The sequence below is a fragment of the Ursus arctos genome, unplaced genomic scaffold (assembly GCF_023065955.2).
Source record: "Ursus arctos isolate Adak ecotype North America unplaced genomic scaffold, UrsArc2.0 scaffold_9, whole genome shotgun sequence".
Classification (NCBI taxonomy): domain Eukaryota; kingdom Metazoa; phylum Chordata; class Mammalia; order Carnivora; family Ursidae; genus Ursus; species Ursus arctos.
In genome coordinates this window covers 49,488,333-49,511,697 of record NW_026623111.1, presented here as the reverse complement: position 1 = coordinate 49,511,697, position 23,365 = coordinate 49,488,333, and the positions used below count along the sequence as shown (strand labels likewise).

The following is a 23,365-nucleotide window of genomic DNA, read 5'->3' as shown; positions in this document are numbered from 1 at the left end:
ACAAATATTATGTAGCAAAAAATGATAATAATTGTGAAAAAAATAAAGCAAAGTGAGAGAGCACAGAGGGGGGTGAAATTTCATGTAGCACTGTCAAGGAAGTACCCCTTGATATTTAAGAAGAGAGCTGGAGGAAGTGATAAGCGAGTCATGTGGGCAGCTAGGATATATAGGAAACAGATGGACAAAGGGCTTGAATTATGAGTGTACTTGGGATAGTTACAGAACTGCAACGATTACAGTGTGGCTAAAAGCAGTATAAACCATTGTGGAGGTGATGTATGACGAAGCATGTTCTTGTGCACTGTGCCTGTGCACCCAACTTTCTGTGTTTCTTCCCTCCTCTACATGCTTAGATGTCACTCCCTCCCTGCCTTAGCTTCTTGAAAAATTTTCCCTGGCTTTTGTTCACAGAGTCAGCCTGAAGGATCATTTCCTTTGTGCTGCCTCCCTGTGCTGATGCATAAGCCCCAGTAAAAGTCTTGCTTAGAAAACCTCCGTGATCCCAGTGTATTTCTACTGCTTGGAGGACCCAGGAATCCAAGTGGGTAATAAAGTAATTTAGTCATCACAAGAAGAAGGGTGAGTATACTACAATACGATATTTTGAGAGAGAAAGACCACATTCATATGACTTTATTACAATAGAGTTTTATAATCATTTTATTTTATTTTTAGTTATTATTGTTAATCTCTATGATATTGTGATTTACAAGAAACATATATTTGGTCATTCAGATAACCTTTGTCTACTGTTTCTGGCTCACAGGTCCCAAAACCTGTGGAATTTCCTAAGTATGAGGGGCAATAAAATTGTTTTTGTTGTGTTAACGAAGGTTACCCCGACCTCTGGGAATGGGCTGGAGGTGAAGCAGCCAATGGCCAATGCTTTTGTCAATCACGACCATACAGTGAAGCCTCTGTAAAAGCACAAAAGGACAGGATTCAGAGTTTCCAGGTTAGTGAACACATCAACTTTGGGGAGACTGGGGAGACGTGGGGAGAGTGGAATTCCACTGTAGAATTCCCCAATTGAAACTTCATGTCCTTTCCCCAAAGTTTGCCCTATGAAGCAGCCCTTAATATGGCTGTTGATTTGCATCCTTCATCATATCTCTTACGAAACTGGTAAACAAACATTAGATGTTTCCCTGAGTTCTGTGAGCCACTCTAACAAATTAAAACAACCCAAGGAGGAGGCCTTGGACACCTACAATCTATAGCTGGCTTGTCAGAAGCACAAGTAACAGCCTGGGACTTTAGACTGCCATCCGAAGTAGAAATAGATGAGCAGTCTTGTAGGACTGAACCCTTAACCTATGGAATTTCATGCTCTCTCCAAATAGATAGTGTCAGAATGGGATTGAATTCTCAGACACTGTGCTGGTGTCCGAGAATTACTGTGTTTACGGGGGGCCCCCATGTTGGAATTGGTCCAGGAGCACTGAAAGAATCTCTTACTGTGGCTAATTTACAAATTAAACTTTATCATAGGTATGTATACACAGGAAAAAAAAGTACTAGCCATGGTTTTGGACATCTCCTGGGGGTCTCAGAACATATACCCAACAGATAAGGGGGATTATTGTATTACTTTTTAGGACATATTAAGTATTTTAAATTTCATTCAGTGTAAGAGGGAAAACTATTTGAAATTTTAGTTTGAGGAGTGAAGTGAGGATGCAAAACAAAACGATAATAAAATCCCCTATAAGATAGTTCTCATCTTTTCAATATATATATATTTCTCAATGCACTCCATTTTTTTCCAGATCTTACTCCATTGAACCTCTACAAATCCTCTCTATTGCCCAAAAATCCAGAAAATTCCATGCTGTTTTTACCTAATATTTTCCATGAGCACAATGAAAGATTAGAACTAAGGTCGTAAAAATTATTTGGTTCTTCCAGATTAACTTTTGATTGTTTCCCTAAACCTCCTTCCTACTTCCAAGTATTGTATCACATTATTTACTTTTCAAAACTGAAACGCAAAACAAACGAAAAATCAGTTAAAACTGGTATGTTTCTGTGAGGGGGGAACACTTTGTGGTTCACAGAATAAGATTTTTTCTATATTCTTGTACTCCTCTCTGCCCCCCTTTCTTAGAACACTCATAAATTTCTCATAGTTTAATGTCTCTATGGGGCTTATGTATTTTTATTCCTCTCCATTCAATAACTTTGGGGGAAGTAAATGAAATGATTACTGGCTAGCAGTTCTTAATTCAACATTTTAGTTTTGTGACTGACAAAAATATTAAAGTCAGTTTTAATTAAGCTTTATTGATTCCATTGATCTTAATCTACATCAGACGCAGATAGAATTGACCTGTGAATGCATTCCACCACTTCTGTGTTGTATTTTCTAGGTTTAAATTACATAGTAGAAGTGAATGGATGTATATTTCTGTTTATCTTCTAAAATATCATCACCTGTCAAAATATTTGTTTAATAATAAAATGCTAGAATAACATGCTCTGAAATTTTGAGAGACAGGGTTTCATGAATAAATAGCAGCTAGCGTATTTACCTTGTCTGGAAGAGAAGTAACAGAAGCACTTTGTGTCAATCAATATGAAAATGTAATTTAATCCAATGAGACAAAAATCAATTTTCCCTTTTCAAAGTTTCAAAGTAGTTAAATATCACCTGTTCTGCTTAATTAGTTTTTGATATTTGTACAAACTCACCTTTAAACTTCATAACAATACAGCTTTTGTTTGAGCTTCAGATTTCTTTTCTCTCTCCTAATTGCATTCTGTGTTAGCTGGTGTGAGAGAGGAAGGGAAAACCCTTTTTTTCAGAGAAAGCATGTTGTTTCCATGGTGGTACATAGGACTTTCAGGCTCCGATGATCAGGACAGTCTTCTCCTGCGTTCTCAACTGCTGTAGTTAGTAAGTGAACCTTTGCCTGCAAACCACAATTTACCACAAACCCACCATGATTTTGAAAAAGAATGTTTGAAAGTTATATTGTTGCTGGTGTTTATGAAAGCAGAAAGGAAAGAGGAACTTCTACAACCAGCAATTGCCATATTTCAGCAATTTAAGAATTTAAAATCTGATTTGAAATGCCAGACCAAATGCTTTACATAGAATTAATTACGTAAAGTTGAGAAAAGAAACATAGGTTTGAATGGACATATCCAAATGTACCACATTATATGAACTGGTACTTCTAGGGCAAAATCAACTTCAGTTTAGGAAGAATAAAGCTAGGGCTCATTATTATTGCCAAAGTTAGTTTGTATGTCTCAGGAGAGAAATAGCATCTGTGGATATGGAGAAGTACAACCCAGATTCCTTCAAGGAAGGGGAATACAGGGGCGCCTGGGTGGCTCAGTCGTTAAGCGTCTGCCTTCGGCTCAGGGCGTGATCCCAGAGTCCTGGGATCGAGCCCCACATCAGGCTCCTCTGCTGGGAGCCTGCTTCTTCCTCTCCCACTCCCCCTGCCTGTGTTCCCTCTCTCGCTGGCTGTCTCTCTGTCAAATAAATAAATAAAATCTTTTAAAAAAAAGAAAAAGGAAGGGGAATACATTCTTCTTCAAGGAAGAATGTATTGTCTAAGCTCCCCACAACCTTCAGCTATCAGAATTTTCAGGATAGTCTCAACCACAGAGGGCACCCTTGTTCAAGGTCATGTCCTTTCTGGAGTGACCCATAAGTAATGATTAATAGAGTTGGGGGGATAAGGGAGTGAGAGGGGAGAGGGTGTAAGGGCTTCAGTATTTTCTGTTCAATTCAGGAAAGCTTTGATGGGCCATTTCAACTCCAGAGTTTCTGAGAAGCTGGCTGAGTTTTTTGCACCTGCCCTGTCTTGCTTTGCCTGTTTTCTTTCTTTTTTTTCTTTTCTTTTCTTTTTTTCCCCCATAGCTGTTGACAGGAAGGGTTTTGTTTCTAAGAAACATCCTCATACTAAACTCCTACTTACATTTGGCTTCCCTCAGAATATGACCTATGACAGTACTGTTGTCATGAACCACAGAATATCATTGATTCCTAAGAGATATGTGCATCAATTATAGTGATTTTTTTTATGCTGTCAGCCAAATGTTTTATTGGTCACAGAATATGGCAAAACAAAGTGACAATAATAGGTAGATTCCATGAAGCTTTATTTGCTGTACTGTCATTTCTCTGGGACTATACTTTTTTTTTTTTTTGCCTTTAAATTAGTAAAAGCTATTTTAGAGAGATGTGGTTAGGATTACAGAATTAAGTAAAACTGTATGGACACTAATTAAATAAATAGATACTTTTAGAGAGAGAAAGAAAACAAAAGCATGGTTGTTAAGAAAATGGACTCTCGTGTTAGTCTGATTTTATTCAAGGAATACCTGGCCCCTTGATGATAATGGGTCCTTGACAATTTGTTAGCCTCAGTTACCTCTTCCACAAAATGCGGTTGAGAGGAAACCAAAAATATCAATGTTTTGTGGAGATGAATAAATTGAATAACGTATATAAAGTTTTTATATGATATTTGGTTCATAGTAAGCCCCCAATACATAGCAGGTATTTTTTTAAATAAAAAAGAAGGGAATATGAAATATAAGCTTTGTTAATATTAATCTATGTGCTTAAAAATGTGGAGTTTGTGACATATAAAAACCATGCTGATCAATTATTAAATAGTAATGTTCGCCCTGTTCTAAGAAGGGGGGGGAAAGGCGTAATTCTTCCATCCAACAGAAATGTAAGGAATTATGAATGGGGCCTTTTTTTTTCATGACTAAAAATATATGTGTTGGAGAGAGGAATTCACCTCATTCTACATGCTAAGGGAAGCACTGTTCGTTACTATTATCCCTTCTAAATTACCATCAAAGTGACTTACTTAAAAATATAAAATTTGGGAGAGAAATCTGTAGATAGACCAGAAACCAGCAAGGGTGTTCTGCAGGTTATTCTCCATCTGGCCTGTACTCCTATTCTCTGACTTTGTTTGCCTCGCTCTGCACATAAAAGGTTGTATCCTATTGTATACACAATGGAATATTACTCAGCCATCAGAAAGGATGAATACCTACCATTTACATCGACCTGGATGGAACTGGAGGGGATTATGCTAAGCGAAACAAATCAATCAGAGAAAGACAATTATCCCATGGTTTCACTCATATGTGGAATATAAGAAACAGCACAGAGGATCACACGGAAGGGAAGGAAAACTGAATGGGTAGAAATCAGAGAGGAAGACAAACTATGAGAGACTCTTGACTCCAGAAAACAAACTGAGAGTTGCGGAAAGGGAACTGCGATGGGGGAGGGGGGTGATGGGATAACTGGGTGATGGGTATTAAGGAGGGCATGTAATGTGATGAGCACTGGGTGTTATACACAACTAATGAATCATGGAACATTACATCAAAAACTAATGATGTATTATATGTTGACTAGTTGAATTTGAATTTTTTAAAAAAATGTAAAAAAAAAAAAAATCTATATCCCAAAGGCAGCATGACAAAGATTTCCTGACCAGCTGGCTTCCTGGAAGTTCAGGCGGTGAGGAGATACTTACAGGTTATAGGCGACGGAGAGGAGAGAGATTTTTTAAAAAACATTTTGCTTGTTTTTGATTTTTTTTCTCTCTTCCTATTACTTTATAACATCTCTAGCAATAGCTGTGTCATTCCCGGACTGCAGCCCTTCCCCCACAGCACCTGTTCTCTATTATCTCCAGTGACCTTAGTTCCTCCCTGGGTCCATTTAGTCCAGAGATAGTTTGGGTTCTGCTGTTGCTGATTATTGATTACCTCACAATCTTTGCTTACTTCTTTAAGCTTGCCTCTACCTATGAGAGGATCCTTCTCTTGCAATCCTTTTGTTTGCACCATCTGGGGTGAATTTTGGTTCAGATCAAACCGTCCTCTGTTTATTTATATACGAATATTTGTTGACATTTTGGGGTTGTTCTGTAGCACTTCAGATATGGTAATTAGACTAATATTGTTTTTTCTTTCATTCTCTGAACTTACGAGGACACTTATACATAACACTCGATAAATAACTATATATTAATAGGTATACTCTTTCATTACATGTTAACGTAATTATGGGTATTTAGCTCTCCACTACATGTCTATAGTGTTTGATTCTCTCAGATTGAATCTCATCTCTAAGAAAATTATTTTTTAAGTTTCATTCCAGTCAAAAAAATTTATACAACAACAAATTAATTTCCAAAAATAATAAATATTGCACCAGCTCAAAGCTGAAATAACAGAATTTGGTTTGGAAGTGATCTTTTATTTGACTGAGAAATTTTGAGTCATAGTAGTTTTAATGTTTTGGATATGAACAAAATTTACTAGTTATCATAATCTATATTTTTTATTAAAGAATTCTAATCTGCTTTGATTGCTCAAATCTAAACAATTGCAAAATTGGGTCTCCACGCTTCTAAAATAATAAAAGAGTGATTAATGACTTGTTCATCATTCTTTTAGAAAAATTTTTATAACATTATTGCTAAGTAAAGATTTAAGAGAAAAATTACAACGGTGACTCATGCTGGGAAACAGAAACTAGAAGCTAAAAATATATAATTTATTACAGCATTTAAAATTAAAACTACACCAAAGAAAACCATTTGCAGAGTCTCACATTCTTAGTGGATTCAATATTGTTTTCCACCTTAAGTTCATTATTGGGAGGTCTTAAAATCCAACTCAGTGAAAAACATTCACCAAATTAGATATTTACTGACTAGGAATCATGTAGTGCCTCATTCACAATAAATAGAAACCCAAGAATGTGTATTTCTTCATCATATTTTCTGTTTAAATAATAATATTTTAAACAAAGGGAAAATTTAAAAACATGAATGAGAACAACTTCTAGACAATTTTCGTATTAGAGGACACATACAATAACAAAATAATGTCACAACTTCATAGCATTTAGTAAAATAATGCCAAATTGTTCTTGTAAATAAATAATATTCATATAAGGAATCAATTGTGTTTTAATTGGGTCTCTATGAGAAATATGTATTCATTTAATTACAATGTATAACTCATTAAGTCAATGTCACTGAAATATAAAAGTCATTGTATTGAAATATAAAGTAACTAGGAAAATTTGATCAGATTTCACATCTGATCAACACAGAACCACACATTTCATGTTGTGTAAACTTCTGCTTAGTGAAAATGACATACCTGGAGTGGCTGCTTACTGACATTTTTCTTCAAATATTACAAATATATATATATTTAAATCTCTTATATTACAAGTATTTGTTAGATAATTTACATATAAATTCATTAATTCTATGAAAGCCTCATGAGAATCTCTGTAACTAATTATGACCAATCATGAAAGACTGCCTGGCCTTTTAGTTTCATAAAGATTAGAGACAACAATTTTAGTTTGTCTCTGATTGAGGTCAGGAGACGACATCTTTACCTTGATGGAGCAAGAGATCAGACAGTGAGCTGAGGGTGAGTGTTGACAGTTATCTTGGGATAGCAGAGGCCAGAGAAGAGGTGAAATGGTAAAAATAGAAGCAATTGAGGCCAGTGATTACCCCAGTCAGAAACCAAGTTTGCTTTCTGAGATCATCTTAGGCTGTCTTTAGGGATTCCCAGTTACACATTGGAGAATTCTCAGTGAGGGTTAACACTGAAGCTCAGACATCATTTGATCTTAAGTTTATCCACACAATGATGAAAAATTTGGATATTTTCAATACTGATATATTTAATTAAATATCATTATTATCTCTTTGCCTAGAACAGAAAAATTATATTACGGGTTTTTGTATCTTTCTTGATAAAGTTAAAAATTTTTGCAAAGTACTGTAGAGAAATTTTATGAACATCAGTCTTGATGAAACTTGTTAAGACAAGTAGAGTCATAAGAAATGGGCTCCTATTAAAAAAAAAAAAAGAAATGGGCTCCTATTTCACTAGTAACTTTCTATGATGTGTATCAGGTATTTCACATAAAGGAAGTACTCAGTTAATAATAGATATTTCTTTCATGCAATAGAAGCACTCCTCTCACTTTTAAACTGAGTAACCTATGATATTCACTTCATCATTTGAGAATAAAAAGAACTACCAAATATATAGGCAATGTTATGTTCTATTTCTGAAAAATAATAGGTAATTAACGATGACATATAAAACTCAGAGAAAATTAGGAATTTAAGAAGTCATACAATTTTAGAATTTCTTTTACAGATCATTTAAAATATGCATAATAAAGCTTCTGCTACCTTATGCATAGCTTCTCAGTTGCTTTTTAATTTAAATTTGGTAGCTTATCAGTTGCTTTTTAATTTAAATTTGGTCTTAGTACCAGAAAAAAAAAAGACAGCTTTCTTTACCTCTCCCTCCAATCAATGCAAACTATGATTTCCTTTCTTTTCATGCTTATCTAAACATTATATAAATCATCTTTACGTAATAAATATTAATAAAGTCCGATTCAGTTATAATTTCAGTTAAAAACCCATCATCTTTACATACAGTATAGAGTGACTGCAACAAAATGTGCTACTGCAAACATATCTTATTGGAAACAAAATAGAAGCTTATTAACACTAATAAAGTAGATGATTTAGGGATTAAATTCAGGGGCTGAAAAGTAGAATCAGAGATTTTATTGGCTGTGGTGGCTTTGTAATGTCTCACTTTCTCGCTATGCTGATCTACCTTTCCCAGATCTCCTCTCCCTGAAAGTTTCCATTGAAGATGGGCCACATAGGAGGTCTTCGTGCAAGATTAGGAGGGCTGGGGCGGAGCAGCAGCTGTGTTACAGTTACACATGTGGTCAACAATCTACTGGCTCGTCTCCCTAGCATAAGGCTGCAGGTAGAACTACAGCTGGTCTACCATTCTTGGATCCTACTTCAGCTTTTTCAACTTTTGGGCCAGTTATTCCTCTGTCTTAACTAACTTACCTTGGAGACTCCAGGCTGTAGTGTCAGATGGATGCAGTAACCTTACAGAGAATACCCAAGCAGCTCCCACAATTGTGTAAGATCAAAGCCCTTGGCAAATTCTGTATTATATCCATAAATATCTTCTAATGGTTTAGTGCCTCTTATTGAACCTTGACATACTGGCTCTTAATATAAGCCTCTAAAATGTTTATATGCTTTAAAAGTTCAGTGATAAAACATTTATTATCTCTGGAGAATTTCAAATTAAATTGTTTGAAATGGTTTAATTTCAATTAAATATATTAAAATACATTTACTTGACATTAGAATGCATAGTTGAATTAATGATAAAATCCACTGTAAGTCTTATGTCATTTATAAAACTGCATGAAAATAGCTTTCCCTTTAGGTTACCTTGCTTCTGGGTCTATTCACAATATCCAATTTTAACATGAAATGTGTAATTTGCTTTTGCATTATGCACAGATAAGCTCTAGAATTATATTTTCTTTATTATAAAGGGTCTTTTAAAGTCCTTTGAATTACAAGTACGTTTTCTTCATTGAGAGGTTTGAGAACATAATCAGTGGACTGAGCTAAAACACAGAAGAAACACGGATTTTTTTAAAGGAATATATATCAGACAAATTAGCCCAAAAAGTATAGTCACTCATAGAAATAACTTTGGTAAAGTTTTATTTTGATTTCCTCATGAAGTATTAAATCTACAGAAATTTCAAGCAGTTGTCAAAGGAAACTTAAAGCAAATCAGAGAGCTCTTCTTCACCCATTTTAAAGACTGTAGCTTATCTATAAGAATAGGTGGATCTGAAAATCCAACAGCCTCCAGTAGAGAAAACTTATAGAACAAAATAGTTACAGAAACAATTTTCATAAACTAAAAGACTCATTTATCTTTTTATTCTACTTGAAAACTTCAGGTTTCAAATGATAATTACAAATGTGTGAGGAAAATGTTCTTGTTAGGTTATGATATTGGGAATTTCAGAGAAGTGAAATAATTTTGCCTGTATTCAGTATTTGTATTAAAATCACAGACTAGCAATGCAATTGTACTGTAAAACCAGAAGAGAAATTGGGACAAAATTCAATACTATCAATATAAACACAGCATCTATTTCCTGAATGTCTCTCTTTGGTATGTATGGTCAGACCTAACTTCAGTTTTCCTTCAATGTGGTTAGCTTTGAACTTTACCCATTTACCTGGCTCTCAGATAACTTGTTATATTATTCATCCCTTATGAAAAAGAATAAAGAATATTCTGTTAGTCATATTCTTTCATTTATTCATGATTTCAACTTTGTTCTTTCCCTTGCCAAGACTGAGGACACAGACACAGGTTTCTGTGATGAATTAAAAAACGATCAAAATTCCCCCAAAACATACATTACTAACCATGCTTTTGTTAACAAATTTTTGTCCTTAGCAAATTGTCAGTAAAAAACTTCAACTTGTCAAAGGATTTTCAGACACTGAAGGTGTCCTGCTCAGAGCCTCTAAAGCCCTAATACGTAGAGGAACTCTAAGAACAAAGCTGTCACTGCATACTGGAATTTTGTGGAAAGAATATACATTTGAGTAATAGCTTTGAAAAATAAATTAAATAAAAAGAGGTAAAGGGAAGAAATGAGATTATTGCAAAGAGAATATTTTGACATAAAATATAAACTTCAATACTTATTTAAATGCAATACACAAGAAAAGCCTGCTAAATGTTTGAGTATCATAGAGAAGCAACTTCTTTTAAGGAACTCATTTATCTTCAGTTTGGGGTGATTTTTACTGCCTGAAAATGATAAGAAGGCCTGACACACTGCCAATGCCTATTTCAATGTCAAATTGTTCCATTTTATATGATTTTTCATCATTAGATGACAACTTTTTCATAGTAGAGCAACTCAGAGACTTATCTCTTGGCACTTAGAACAAAGTGTATTATTACTGCTTAACTAATTTTATTATTTTCTCAACCACATTTTGTTCTGGAATATAATTTATTTCTATCCCAATTTGTGTTCAGTGAGTGACAAAATTACTCTGAGAAATGTGTATTATCTCAAGAAGTCTTTCAAAATTCAATCAGATATTATTGAATAAAAAAAGAAATGTTAGTAGGTTTAATGTAGCCAGAGTTTTGGCAGATATGTTTTCGTACTCACGTGTAACAGCAAGAGTGACATTTCCCTATAGATGTAGATTTGCTTCAGTGAATCGCAACAACCTCCTCTTAGTCCCCGTATGCTGTTTTAAGATTAATTACAATAGAGACTACCACTAAAAGATCGTATCCACAGATGCCTCTGAAAGCATGTGCTCATTTAATGCAGTGCTATTCACTTTTCTGTTTTATGTGTCTTCTACATAAACTCTTCGAGAAAAGATAGGAACCTCCAGGTGATCCCCATTTCTGTCCTAAGAGACAGGACATAATTGCTTTCCACATTTCCCTTCTATCACCTCTTATTTTAGCATTTAATCTTTCACTCATTAAAATAACTGCTTGAAGATGGCATTTCTTGTTGGAAAGTCGTAGATATGCTAAGTGGAGGGTGACAAATGAATTCTATCATTTGAAAACCTACTAGCTATCAGGTAGTAAGCAATGACTCTTGCCAGTTTTATTGACTATTAAAGAGACATGATATAGCACCTGCTGCTATAGATACCCTATTTCCAAGTTAAAGCTCGATGCGCTAAATTCTACGTTGGCCCTTTTGATACTATCATTCTGGAGCCAAGGCTTACATAGGTAGATAAAAGTTGTTGTTTTCCACCTCCCCCACCCCCAGGAAAGAGCACATTGTCTACAGCTAAATTATATGTATCAGTACCAACTCTGGGTATTTTAGAAATGCCAATCTTGGTAGAATTTTTCTTTTTTTAATTAGAGAGCATAAACATAAATATGTGTTAAAACATGTGTTAAAATTTATTTTCACAAATTGGTAAGATTTTATTTTTATTTATTCTGTAAGCAATGATGTACTCTCCCTCCGAGTTACCTGACAATTTTCTCTTTAAAGCAGTTCTCATATTGCAATACAGTTCTTTACATGGAGTTATGCGGAGCCTAATAACAAGTCTTACTAAATGCGATGACTTAAGGGTACATGGTGTATTATAGAAAGGTCTTGGAGTTGTGACTTTGAGACTTTGTTGTTTACTAATTTTGTGTTCATTCCTCTGAAAGTCTCAAGTTTCTCACAATTAAATTGTATGGTTGTGGTGAGGGTCACATTACATGAAACATATCATATATACTTTTGTCGTTGATTTGTTGTTGCTGTTTTAGAGAGAGAGTTGGAGGGGGAAGTGCAGAGGGAGAGAGAGAGAGAGAGAGAGAGAGAGAGAGAGAGAGAGAATCTTAAGCAGGCTCCATGCCCCAGAACAAAGCCCTGTTATCATGACCTGAGCTGAAATCAAGAGATGGGGCCTTAACCCACTGACCCACCCAGGCATCCTGAAATGTATTGTATATTTTGAATGGTGGCTGACAAACAGTAGGTCCTTAATAAATATAAATACTCTCCACAAGTACTTATATATCCAGATATCTCAACCGTGTTTTTAAATATTTCATGAAAGAAATAAATACCTATTTTTTAATTCAAATCTCTTCTTCTTAATAATCATTCCAAGAGATGTGCTTGCTCACAGGATTTAAACAATTATAAGGTGGTGATTTATATACAATAAAATCTAAAATTATTTTTAAAGAACTATTGATAAATGTTTGATTCTTTTATAGAAGATAATTTAACATTAGTGTGAAATTTAATTATGTGTTTCCTTTCTCAAAATAACAAACATAGTAAAAAAATCAAAAAAACAGATAAAAAAACTAAAACAAGCAAAAAAGATTACAAACACAAACTGTTTTTCTCTTTTCCAATTAAAATATGACACTTATTTTCAAGTTATTATCTTTTTATCGCAATTAAGATGAATTGCAGCTTTAATTACATGATTCTTTTTGAGGCATAAATAGCCAATATTTTAAAAATCATATTTGAAATTTCTGGTGAAAAATATAGTCACTGTAATAATGCCAAGTGGATCATCTATTTATATTTAAAATAAAAGTCTGTCAACAGCATTAATTTTGTAAAGTTTACCATAATGATCAATTGGTACAACAGTCATTTCATTAGATTTTGCCATGTAAGCTTTTCTAAGAAAATGAATTATTTAAAAGTTTGTCAGCAAATGGAATTTTTCCCTAAACCCATGATACTCTTATGAGCACAGTCAGTATATAGTATAAGACTGGTAAATGTCGTAAATAGGGAACGTGGGAGTAAAAGAGGAAATGTGATGTGTATATACAACTTAGACTATTTTCATCACTTCAAATAACCATTGTTGAAAAGGAGTAACATTTTAAATAAAAGTATTTCTTTTAATAAAATTTTTCATAGCATTGAAAAAGCCAGGGAGAATTACATTATTTCAAAGAGATCTTAGTTAAATCTACATTATTAAAAAAAAAATTCAGACATGCAAATTCATTAATAATCTATGGGGAAATGCTTGTTTCTACATTAAAAAACCACCAACTATATAATGATGTTAAAGCTTTTTACAGATATTTCATCTTTAAATTTATAGCATATATACCATCATTTCAAAGAATATATATTTAGGCAATTATTGTTCTATTCAATATATGCAAAAATTAAATTCCATTGCTTAAAAATAAAAACAACTTGTTGATATGCACATAAACATATCAAATAACAATTTCAGAAGCTATGACTATTTTATTTTACCCATATAGTTATATTTTTAAAATACAAAATTATTCATCAAACTATATGGTTCCTTTTTTTAAAGACTTTATTTTTTTGTCAGAAAGAGAGAGACAGAGAGAGAGCATAAGCGGAGGGAGAGGCAGACAGAAGGAGCTCCTTGCTTTGCAAGGAGCCTGATGAGGGACTTGATTCCAGGACCTTGGAATCATGACCTGAGCAGAAGGCAGCCACTTAAACAACTGACACAATCAGGCTCCCATGGTTCCTTGAAAAGAAATATATTTCCAACAAGACTTTCTTTATTTAGAGAAAAAAATAGATAAAGTTCATAATGACTTATTAATTATAATTAATATACTTAATTTCATGTCATTTTGACAGTTATTTCTAGCTGAATTCTGAAGACACTTACGTTTTCCTTTTAGACATGCAACCAAGTCTTTTAAATCAACTCAAGTAAAATAACACAAAATAAGAACTTCTAAAAGAGCATATTTATGAAATATAAGATGGATAAAATACTCTAGCCACTCCGAGATAGTTCCAACCCTTGGTTTGGAAATTGTCTTTAAATTTCCATAATAATGTCTGTTGAAGCACTACCAAATTTCTAAGGTCTTTACATGTGTCAGGTGTCATATACACCCAACTCCTTCTTAGAAATAGGAAGTTGATGATAAACTGTAACAAAAATATTCCAGGAGTCAAAGAATTGTGAAGCATTATACACAGTTGTAACTCAGGTAACATGTTTCAAATAAATCATCTCAGAAAGAATATGTAACAAAAAAGAAAGAAAGGAAAAGAAAGAAAGAAAGAAGGAAAGAAAGAAAGAAAGAAAGAAAGAAAGAGAGAAAGAAAGAAAGAAAGAGAATATGTAACTATATATTTACTATCACTCCATATTATTTCAGCTTTATTGGTACAAAGAACTTAAAGCTTTTATTTTGTTCAAAAGCTTGCTATACTAAATTTAAATACTGAGATTAAAATAAAATAAAACAAAAAAAAGTTTACAAGCACAAACAACACTGAAATTGGTTGCAAAAGAAGCATCCCTAACTTTCTTTTGTTTTTAAAATTTTATTCATTTATTTGAGAGAGAGAATGCAAAAAAAGAGAGAGCATGAGCAAGAGAGAGGAACCGGAGTAGGGAAGGAAGGAAGAGGGAGAGGGAGAAGTAGACTCCCTGTTGAGCAGGGAGCCCAAGCCAGACTCCATCCCAGGACCTTGAGAGCATAACCTGAGCCAAAGGTAGACACTTAACCAACTGAGCCACCCAGCTACCCCCTTAACTTTTAATTTAATTTAATTTTTTTAATTTTAATTTTAATTTTTTTAAAGATTTTATTTATTTATTTGACAGAGATAGAGACAGCCAGCGAGAGAGGGAACACAAGCAGGGGGAGTGGGAGAGGAAGAAGCAGGCTCATAGCGGAGGAGCCTGATGTGGGGCTCGATCCCATAACGCCGGGATCACGCCCTGAGCCGAAGGCAGACGCTTAACCGCTGTGCCACCCAGGCGCCCCAACTTTTAATTTTAAAGAGTCATTTATGTGGGAATGATATCCCTTGTCTACTCTCTATATTTTAATTTTTTTTTACATTCTTATTAAATTTTTCCAAATAGCATTTTTATTCTTATTTTTTCTTGATTTGTTCAACTTATATTAAGATTAGTAGGGACCAAGATTTACACTTATATTTATATCTACAATCCATATTGATGATAATAGTCACAATGATAGTTTATACTTATTGAGCAAACACTATGGTTGGGCACCATGTTCAACAGTTCACATGCATTTGTACTTTAATCCCCACACTCTTATAGTGTAGATTCTATTATTACTTCAAGTTCACAGATTAAGAAACAGCTTTGGAGATGTTAATAACTCAACCAGGTCAGACATTTACTAATGCTAACCATTTGACACCAACATCCAAGTTCTTAAAGTCATTATTTGGTATACTTTATTAAATAAGTTTATTCTCTGCTCTTGATTAAGATTGTATGACTCTAATTTTTAAATTTTATAAACTATTTTCAGTATAGAAAAGTATACATGCAATAAGTAATAAGCATTCATATACTTATCAGTAAGCATAAGGAACAAATCTGCATAGCAAAAATAAAATTCACTGCTTATACTACCCATGATACAACCCTTTTCCTCCTGACATCAGTCAAGAAGTATCTGCTTATATGTGCATACTCCTAAAAAATACACACAGCATTGCTTTGAGTATTAAAACAACAGCAGATCACATAAGAATGGTATTATGCTATATAATTTATATTTCCTTTGCTACTTGTTTTGTTGTTTTTTGGTTTGATATGTTAGCGACATTCATTTTTATCAATTTGAGTGGTTCCAATTTATTATTTATTTATTTATTATTTATTTTAGAGAGAGAGATAGAGAGAGAGAGGGCACGAGCAGGGGAAGGGGCAGAGGAAGAAAGACATTCCCAAGTAGACTCCCCACTGAGTGCGGAGCCTGACGCAGGGCTCGATCCCAGGACCTTGAGATCATGACCAGAGCCGAAACCATGAGTTGGACCCTTAACCAACTGCACCACCCAGGTGCCCCTGTGGCTTCAGTATATTTATTTTCATGGTTTGATAGCACCCAATTACATGAACAACCAAATAATTTAATTGTCCTTACCCTCACTGAGAAACACTTTTTACCATAACGGAACAAGGCTCTGATTATTTCTGTCTATCCATCCAATCCCAACATGTGAGAGCTTCTAGGGTATGTAACTCAGAGTCGAACTAGGTCATAATTTGCGGGTATCTTTTCCTCTATTAGATGATGCCAAATTAGTTATCAATTGCCTTATGGATAAACTCTCAAACAAATATTTCTATTTCTATTTCTCAACATTTCTACCAGCCTTAAGATAGCAAATATTAATTTTTGGCAATCAGCTTGGCCTTTAATGGTATATAATTTTGTCAGTAATTTGTCCACCCTTAATAAGTAGTAATATGGAACATCTTTTCAAATACTGTATCTAGATCATACATGTCTCTCTTCTTTGAATTTCCTTTCTGTGTGGATATTCATTATTTTTTTATTGATTTGATGTAACTTTTCATATAAGTGGTAAATATTATACTGTTATTTATTTTTTACATTGTATGGTATCCTTTGATAAAGTTGTAAAGTTTTATATGATATAGCCATCTTTTTATGTTCTGTGATATTTTTGTCTTGGCATGGACTGTGATTTTAAGTTACATTAACATATAATATAGCATATATTTTCAATAGATACTTGAGAATTTTTTTATCTGAAATAATAAAGATAATTTATCTTGTGATTTATAAGCTTTAGAAAGAATGCTTTCTTCATTTAGGTCTTTAATTGACATCAATACATTTCGTGTACGCTGTTCAGTAGCTATCAAATTCTTTCCCACAGAGGTAACCAATTATCTAAGCACGATTTATCGTATAGTTATGCTCTGCTCACTGCTATACATTGCCTTTGCGTCCTACGTCTGTATGCGTGGGTCTGCTTTTCGACTCCATACGCCCTTTAACTAATCTGTTATATAATCTGGTGTTGATGGCATAGAATTCATTGCTCCTGACTTAACATATTCTAGTATTTGGTAGGGAAATTTCCTAGTTTTTTTGTATATTAGAAAGTTCTTTCCTTCATTTAGATCTTTGCTTTCCTATGCAAATTTTAAAATCGGCTTCTTGGCTTACATATAAAATTTCCGTTAGTGTTTCTTAATTGGAGTTGCATGGTTTTTTATTGATGAAATTTTGGAATTCATATATTTACTCTAAGGAATCTTCCTACTCATTAACATGATTTAATTTTATTTCTGTTTTCTTGAATGATATTTTTTAAATCATTCACCCTCTTCTCATTGAAGGTGATAGTATGTTTCTTGTCTATTTCTTATTCTTATTTCTATTATTTCTTACTAATTTTTATTTCATGATGAGTGATTTTATTTCCTTTTACCTTCCACTGAGCATTGTTACTCCAATAGTGCCTTCTTTAATCACTGTATCTTTTATATATTTTTTATTATCTAGTAGGACAAATCTGTTTTCATTGCTGTTCTGTATAAGGACTCATTTTATTTTCATTACATGAGTCATCTTTTCAGAAGAATGTCTCTGATATATATCTATATATATGTGTGTGTATGTATATATGTATATATATGGAGCTTTAATTAGACCCATATATCAACAAATATATTCATATATAAGTATGAAGTATGAAAGCAGTTGATCTAATTATAATGAAGTCACTAGAAAATAGCATATTTCCTCATTTTCTGTATTAAACTGATTCTTAGACACTTTTATAAAAACATTTTGATAGAGAGATGCACTTAAAATTGATGATGCCACAGCTTCATTAGTTTTTGTGTTCTATGATACTGGTAGTGTATAGAATAATAGTGTCTCTTACAAAAGAAGTATCTTAGATAAAACAAAGTGAGTTATTTTCCTCAATTTTCAGAATGCTTTAGATTCTATCTTCTATATATTGTTTAATTTTTCCTATATATTTATAACATTCTTGCTGTTACAAATAGGATCTGGATATGTGCTTTTGTGTGTATACACGTGCATGTATGCACCTATGGCTTCTTTTTGCTTATATTGTGTTGAAACCTTCTAACACTATATATTAAACATTTTAAAAAGAGGTTTATCCTTATTGTTTCCCTTTATTCTTAAATGGCAAAATCTTTTCAATTCTTTATATGATTTTTACTTATAATACCTTAAAATATCTATTGATATTTTCTCTAGAAATTTCCAAGAAGAAAGAAGGAAACATGCATTTGTTCAAATTGTCATCTTGACCAGATTTTTCAACAATGGGAAGCAATACATGTCACCATTTTTTTTTTCTTTATTTTCCGGCTTAGAGTTAAGTGTTGGTGTTGTCACTCTGCAATTGAATGAAATCGATCTAATGTCTAATTAGAAGGTCTCATATTTAGAATCTCAGGATAGTGGGACGGGATTGCTTGACATGCTGCTATTCCAGCAGGGCAGGTGCCAAGTGCTTCCTTTCGGCAGTGTCCCCTTACATGTTGGTGTTATCCAGGTCTTTTTTGAGCATGCTGTGGCAACTGTCTGTTACTACCTCTGTCTCCTAGAGCTAGCATTCTTCCCACAGGGCTATCACACAGAGATTAATGCAAGAATGTAATTACTCCACTCCATTTTATCAGTAGGCCATGAAAATAAAAAAGTGAGAGCCTCCATGAAAACAAATTTACTTTTTTTTTTTTTTCTGAGTAAGTTTTTGTAAAGTAGGGCTCTTGGAACATTTCCCGTTTGTGTTCCTATAAATTGGGAAGCAGTATGATAAAATAAAACATAAATAATGTGTAATTGTTTGGCAATTAAGAGAAACCCTAAGATATGTCTCTTCTTTAGATGGCAAGTTGCTTCTTTAGAAAGGGTTTTCACATGACTTGTGCTGATGCTGTCATTGGTAATGTTATTGCTGATGCGGGTAACGTTGGTCCATCTGTTACTAATCAGAAATTCAGAAAGTTACATAAAAATTACTCAAAGTATTTCTAAATGACTGAAGGAGAAAAAAATTAACTAAACTCAGAGCTATAATAGATCACACAGAAACTAGCTGAGAATTCCAGAGAGTGATTTTCTTTAAACTAGATAAACTATGTGTCTAATAGAGCATCAGTTGGACCGATGGAAAACAGGAAAATTTCTAGTTGGTTCAACCATTCTGAGTTCCTTAAATAATTCCAATCAGTCAGGAACTATGCCAAGACTTGTGTCTTTCTGGTTTTGTGGTGTGATTTTGGTCTCTATGTGGCATTAGCCTCTCTACAGCAGACCTGGTATTCACTGTGCCTGAGGTAACTACAGGGAAGTTCTAGGCCTGAAGCCTGCTACTGTGTCATCTAGTGTCAAAAATCCATAAATAACAAAATTAAAACCACACGATCGGTAACATAGTGTTTAGTAAGAGTATTCAGTATATTGCATATATATTAATAATTCATAAATTGGAAGCTCAAGTCAACAGTGGAATGAGGCTTGGAGGTGCACTGTACCAGGACAGCTTACACAGTGAAAATGCAGAAGCTGGTTTTCTTTACAATAATTTTTTTTTTAAAGATTTTATTTATTTATTCGACAGAGATAGAGACAGCCAGCGAGAGAGGGAACACAAGCAGGGGGAGTGGGAGAGGAAGAAGCAGGCTCATAGCGGAGGAGCCTGATATGGGGCTCAATCCCATAACGCTGGGATCACGCCCTGAGCCGAAGGCAGGCGCTTAACCGCTGTGCCACCCAGGCGCCCCTTCTTTACAATAATTAGTGATAGCATTAGAATTTTCCTATCCATGCTGCTATGTGTTAAAAGTGGTCACCTCATCTCATTTGGGGGAACAGCTGAAGTTTCATTTATGATTTTCAGAGAAAAAGAAACAAACTAAGTTTCACTTAGGTTCATGAAATAAGCTAGATTTAGTTTTGCTTATGTGATTTACATGGTTTTATCTACCTAGGAAATTTACAAATCTGGTCTTCATTTTGTGTTTAATTTTAACAATGCACTGATGCTTGTCTCACTTTTCTGATTTATGTTTTACTTTTCCATGGTAATAGAAACTTACCCTGAAGCCTGGCCTTCTTTATTTGGTCCTGGAAACTTGCTTGGCTTCTCGATGTCTTTTCCTCCATGTCTTATTGTCCCAAACTACTTTAATTTTAGGTGGGGTCATAACCGTATATTACTCTTCTGGCCACCACAACTAATTGTCCTGTTACCCGTCTTATTTTTAGTATTTCCTTCCAGACAAACATGTTATTCTCAACTATATTAAACCTATAGGATATAAATCGAACACACACACCAGGAACTGGTACAGTTCTAAAATCTCAATTCCTACTATTTCTGAATGAGAAGTCCTAGAATGCTTCTTGATCAAGTAGTAGTAAGCTCTTTTTTTGGTTATATTTAGATTTAAAAATGTTAATTCCAGAGTCCTTATCCACAGTCCTAATATTCCCTTCAAAGACTGTCCAGTATGTGAAACAACATTTTCTCATTATTTATTTTTATATTTTTATATAGTTCACCTGGAATACAATTCTTACAGTAAATCTATTGCATATATCAACTTCAAAGTGTTAATGTGTTTTTTTTCTCTTTAACAAATAATACCAATTGTAGATAAAATCTAATTTTCAACATTTATAAATATACCCTATATGTTTTCTATTTGGTCTCAGAACTATTTTTTTAAGATTTTATTTATTCATTTGAGAGAGGGAGAGAGCACAAGCAGGGGGAGAGGCAGAGGGAGATAGAGAAGCAGACTCCCTGCTGAGCTGGGAGCCTGACATGGGGCTTGATCCCAGGACCCCAAGATCATGACCTGAGCTGAAGGCAGACGCTTAACCATCTGAGCCACCCAGGTGCCCCTTGGTCTCAGAACAATTAACAGAAGAAAAATAGTAGGTATAAAATGCAATGATTTTGAAATTTTATTTTACATTGATAGTTGACAAAAATAAGTCTGTAAGCTGTCATCTATTTACTTATGCATGCTTTTGAAATATTTATTTAGGGTCTATTATTTGGTAATGTAAATCAGAAGTAAAATAAATCCAGAGCCCAGTGTTCCAATTTTTAATCTAGTACTCTGATCACAGAAGATCTACTACTGTATTTGCAGCCATAATTGGTCCTGATCTATTGGCAAAATGTTGTATTATGAATAGTTTTGGTTGCAAATAAGTATTCATCCTTCAGAAGCTTCATCCTTCTAAATATGGCCCAAAGTTACTTTATAATTTCTACACATATCACTGTGTAAATATCGTGTAACCTGGTAAAATAAATAAGTATATTTGATTTGTTTTCAAAAATATCAAGCACCATTGGTTTTTTGTTTCATCTATTGAACACATTTAATCAACAGAAATATTTATTATAAATATATGTATTTTTTCTGTTAATGGTTCAAAAAGAGAAAAAGTTCTTAAGTTTCCATTTAAAGACTAACCTTAGTTTTGGCAGGTGATTTCAAACTCTGTCTAACCAAGTAAATCCAGAATACTGATAATTGCAGTATAACGTGGAATATATATCTATGATTTATAGATATTGTCATGTGTGTATATTTAATGTGAGAAAGTGGCAACAGTATTTACTATAAAACATATATGAAGAAGTTCAAAATATATTTTAATGGGAAAGGATTGGATTAACAATTAACAAGGACTAGATAGTAGCCAATTGATTTCCTTTTTAAAAAAGATTATTTATTTTAGAGAGAGAGAAAGAGATATAGAGAGTGTGTGAGCAGGGGAGGGGCAGAGGGAGACAGGGAGAGAGAATCCTTAAGCAGACTCCAGACTCCCCACTTAGTGCAGAGACGTGGGGCTCTATCCCACGACCCCGCGATCATGACCTGTGCCAAAATCCAGAGCTGGACACTCAACTGACTGAGCCACCCAGGCACCCCTAGTTAATTTCCTATTAAACCTCCTCGACAAGTATTTCTAGGAAGTGTTCTCTTTTAATTAAATCAGCAGATAGGTATTGTATATTGTAACAGCTACTTTATAAAAACATCTCATCTGTAAAGTTTTCAGGAAAATATTTTAGATTAAATTCTCCATTAGTCTATTAAGGGAAAGATAACAGAATATTTTTGTGTTATAACATTTCTAAATTAATCTAACATAGGTAAGCAAATTTTATTGATCCATTCTTAGGTCTTTGTATGACAATGAGGAATACATAATATCACCTTTATTTTCTCTGAATTGTAAAAGTTACAGTGTTTCTCATGCACACCAGAAACACTAAATCTCTTTGTCTTTTGTTATAAAATCTGTTTTATAGTAGCACTAGGGAGGCTACTTTCATTTATACGTTAATTGAAAAACAATAGTGGAAAAATGTTAGCAAGATGATAAAAAGAAGCCTATTTATTTCATCTAAACTTAGGTGTCACTTGTTCATTCCTGTTAGATAGGAAAATAACAAGACTATCCAATTAATTACTTGCATAGATTGAAATTTTGCAGCTATCTCCTGGCAAAAATGAGAAATCTATTAATCAATGAAAATGAAATGAATCATAAGCTCCCCTGCCCCTTATGCACAATTTTAATTTTTGTCTGATATGGGCTGAGATGTATGTATAGATTTGAAGATGAATAAGCTCATTTATTTAGTCAGATTTCATTCATTAAATTGTTCCATGTGTCTCTGATGTTATGATATTAAACTACTCTAGATAAAATCTTACTCAGTTTTTAAGACAACAGGCTTATTATCCCTAAAGTATTGCTAGAATGTTGAAAGCCAATATGTGATATGTTTATAACTCCCTTGTTTTCAGCATAATTGAGACAATACTATTTATAAAGCAGAGGGAGCAGTACTACTGCATATACTTAATCATACTGAAAAGTTTCTGGTGAAATTATAATGATGTTTCCTATCAGATTAACTTTGTATGTGTGGGTAAAATAGTCTAGCTAACTGTTTACTAAATAAAACTATTTATGAATTTCCTTTTAGTGGGAAAATATAATATTTGTAGGACCACACTTACTGTAGGTTGATTTAGAGTCTTCTAAACTCCTGCATACCTTTTTTATTCTTTCTTTATCTTTGGGATAGCCTGATCCAATGTCTTTC

At 33.7% G+C, this 23,365-nt stretch overlaps 1 long non-coding RNA gene across 1 annotated transcript in view; it reads right to left on the bottom strand.

Annotated features, from left to right (window-relative positions):
- Window positions 1–806: 806 nt before the first annotated feature.
- The window catches only part of LOC130543258 (uncharacterized), a 34,074-nt gene continuing 11,515 nt past the window's right edge, over window positions 807–23,365 (bottom strand). Inside the window, exons 3-4 of the long non-coding RNA XR_008958470.1 lie at window positions 2,695–2,915; window positions 807–920 (exon numbers count right to left, since the gene is read on the bottom strand). This is a non-coding gene — a long non-coding RNA (uncharacterized LOC130543258). The remainder of the gene's footprint in view (window positions 921–2,694; window positions 2,916–23,365) is intronic.